The sequence below is a fragment of the Macrobrachium rosenbergii genome, chromosome 41, assembly GCF_040412425.1.
Source record: "Macrobrachium rosenbergii isolate ZJJX-2024 chromosome 41, ASM4041242v1, whole genome shotgun sequence".
Lineage (NCBI taxonomy): Eukaryota > Metazoa > Arthropoda > Malacostraca > Decapoda > Palaemonidae > Macrobrachium > Macrobrachium rosenbergii.
The window spans coordinates 27,890,939-27,894,540 of NC_089781.1; the positions used below are offsets into that span (position 1 = coordinate 27,890,939).

At 34.3% G+C, this 3,602-nt stretch overlaps 1 protein-coding gene across 1 annotated transcript in view; it reads left to right on the forward strand.

The window, feature by feature from the left end:
• The first annotated feature begins 966 nt into the window (after positions 1-966).
• LOC136826771 (zwei Ig domain protein zig-8-like) overlaps positions 967-3,602 on the forward strand; it is a 29,126-nt gene continuing 26,490 nt past the window's right edge. Inside the window, exon 1 of the mRNA XM_067084194.1 lies at positions 967-1,378. The gene's annotated coding sequence lies outside the window, so the exon portion shown is untranslated. The remainder of the gene's footprint in view (positions 1,379-3,602) is intronic.

The window sequence follows — 3,602 nt, forward strand, 5'->3', positions numbered from 1 at the left end:
CTCGAGCTTCATCTTCAAGATAGACCTGGGCCCTGTGATACATCCTTCGGCTCGATACATTCTGAGTCAGCGCTTACTGAATTTCACTAGCGAAGATGCTGACAGCCTGGAGGCAATATTGGATCGAGATCCAGAAATTTAATTTCCTCTTTTATCTTATTTATTATTTCACGTCTTCCGTTCAACTCCTCAGAAGTTTCATTTTGAAGACACGAAAAATAAAAATATGATAAATTCACGTATTTTACTTGATGAAATATAAATATTTTCCTCCTGGGGTTGCAGATCTGAGTTTATCCATTTTATACCGTGGATTGATCTCACAACATCAAAAATCGCCGACTTCCCAAACAATAGCCAATGTTTATAAGAAGAAAACATATTTTAAGGTTTGCTTGTTTACTATACACAAAGTATTCTCATTGTTGCCAATTATTTTTCGACAACAGATGAATAATAGCAATAATGAAACTTTAGAAAAAAAAAAATTCTATCAAGTTAAGGTTACTAAGGCACCCAGTGAAATGCACCGAAGTGCTGTGTTGGCTTTGACCTGGGAGATCCCATACGACTTCAAGACTTACCAGGTTAATTGAAAAATTCAGCACGAGAATCGTTTCACTGCTGTGTGCAGACAGCATTTTACTGCGAAGAGCGGAAACTGTCCGCTACCTTTCTCATCAGGAGGTGCTTCTTTATGCGTGAGTTGGTTCGTGCGTTGATCAAAACGGAGTTCCTGGGCTGCCAGACGAGGAAAACTCTACGGTAACAGGTTACTACATTTAACTTTTTTTTTTCAATCACAACCTTGGCTATAGTTGTTTGTTTGACTTAATGGATATGGAAAATATGAGCGTTTTATTTACATCGAGATAAAGGATTCCCTGGATTACTCAGAACAAAAGAAATGAACAGTACGATTTGGGTGTAGAGTTCCTGTTGCCAGAGTCAGCAATCTCTTGTCAGTGGGTCTCACTGTTCTTCTGGCATTTGCTCGTGCTCGTACTTGATGTTCCTCGCATGTTCATTGTGGCGCTCGAGTCTCGTATCGCCCAAACTTTCGTCCTAGCTACACGTAAAACAGTGCACAACAATACATTCTGATCATCAATAAAATGAAGGAGTTTTCTCAGCATTATATCGTGTTCTGTGCTGAAAATTAACAATACAATACAATGAAAACGAATGCTGAGAAAAACGTGATGAGGTCGTGATTTCATACTTCATGGTACTTATCACTAACAAGATTTTGCACCATGTGGAAAGAAACGTGTATATGTACATTAACGCCTTTCAGTGACTTACTCAGTTAGACCCATAATTTGTCATGTTAAAGAAAACTTTTTGAACGAAAAATAAAACTACCAAGAGAGGCCAGGTAAGCTATAAGTGGATCGAGGAGAACTTTTAAGTTCTTTTATATTATCGAGTAAATAGTTTCTCAAAACATGAAAACTTATTAAAATATGTATCTATGTTTATATATGCGCATAAAAATGTTTACACTCAGAAGAGTGGCTCTCGAAATCTGAGTCAGCCCTAAGGTATGACATACATGATAATAATAAAAAAAACTGCAGTTCCTTGTAGGTGAAGACACGTATGACTAAAATTCTAAATAAATATACACATTCCGGAGGAAAGACACGTATAATATCATGGAATACCAAGTTACCACTGTCTAACACCTCTCATCAACCCACGACCGAAGACTTAAAATAGAACTCATACAAAGACCCGCTTCACCAACGTGAACTGATATCTAATCATCTCATTACAGCAGAAACCGTCTCAATTTGTGTACAAATGCCGCGGACTTATTTGCAAATACAACCTGAACACATGCTACCTTCATGGATATTCATTCAATTTGTCAACAAAGAACAATACACAAAGAGAGAGAGAGAGAGAGAGAGAGAGAGAGAGAGAGAGAGAGAGAGAGAGAGAGAGAGAATCTATAAGATATAATGACGAGAGAATAAATGATAATATTGAAGGTATACATTTGTCCTCTGATCAATGATGAAGATGGAGAGAGAGAGAGAGAGAGAGAGAGAGAGAGAGAGAGAGAGAGAGAGAGAGAGGATACATGAATCCTGTAACCTTGAAATACAGTTCATTAACCCAGTCTACCTGGCGGTCATAGTTTACATTCCTCTGCCTTTGGGGCAAAGTGTAATAATTTCTCACTCATTATAAACTTTTATCACGTACTTATTAATAAGGTACAAATCATACAGACGAACCAATGTTGGTGTTATAATGATATATAAACTACCTGTGCTCGGAACGGTCAAGAAGCTTTTGCTTACGTTAACAAAGGCTACCTATAAATTATACGAGAAATTAGGAAATTATTCCTAATTTAATTAATCACTGTGGATCGTTGCAGGAGGTACGGAAAAGACCATGGAACTACCGACTTCACTTGGAGATGATATATGTGAATAACTAGGCAGCACCTTCTAACGGGAAGACGTGTTTTCGTTTATACACACACACATAATATATATATATATATATATATATATATATATATATATATATATATATATATATATATATGTATATATATATATATATATATATATATATACATATATATATATATATATATATATATATATATATATATATATATATATATATATATATGTATGTATGTGTGTGTGTGTACGTGCATGTGGTAGACAGAGAGAAACGATGCCGTTTCCGGAAATTTATGTCAATAAATGGAAAACTTCGAATGTGGAAAACTTTCTGGGCAAAACCACATATTAATACTACAAACAAAGGCGAAAAATTACATAGACTTTAGAAATTTAATTTATATTTATTCTGTACATAATGTAATAAGACTAAAGTTGAACAGGTAAAATAAATAAAATATGGAAAAATTTAATTTTAAATTTATAAGCGCACGTATAATGTAATAAAACAAAAGTTGAACAGGTAAAATAAATAAAATATGAAAAAATTAAATTTTAAATTTATAAGCGCACATACTGAATGAGGAGTAGAATAAGTGTACAGAGCAAAAACTGCTGCAATTGCATGAAAAGTATGGATAAATGTTCTCGTTAAAAGGAAGGCAGTTTAAATTTAACAAATTGCTTTTATTCTTTCTTTATCTATTAGATGTATATATGTTTTCCGTGTTTCTCTTTCCTTTCTTTTAATCGCTGGCTCCGTAATTTATGGTTTTGTTTTATGCATCATGAGTATAAGCGGTTGCTGCTATGTTTTTCTGGCACCAGAATTTGTCCCTTTTAATCAATAATATTCTAGTCTGAAATAAATGATTTTCTACTCAATTTGTTTTACAACGAATAGCAGACCTTCTCTTGCACGTATTCGACTCCATTCGATTTTTTTTCCAAAATTCAAAAGAAATGATCTAGTCTCTTCTTTGTTCTATTGTGTGAGAGTTAACGTCGTCTACACATCAAGACGAAACTGGAAAGATCATCTCTATACTTACTCATTTTTTAAATAACTGCTATTGTCATTCAGAAATCTACAACGTTGTTGTAGGGAACTAAGCGCTTATGGCCGTATCACGTATGACCTCTTAACGGATTTCTAACGAAATCGATATATCT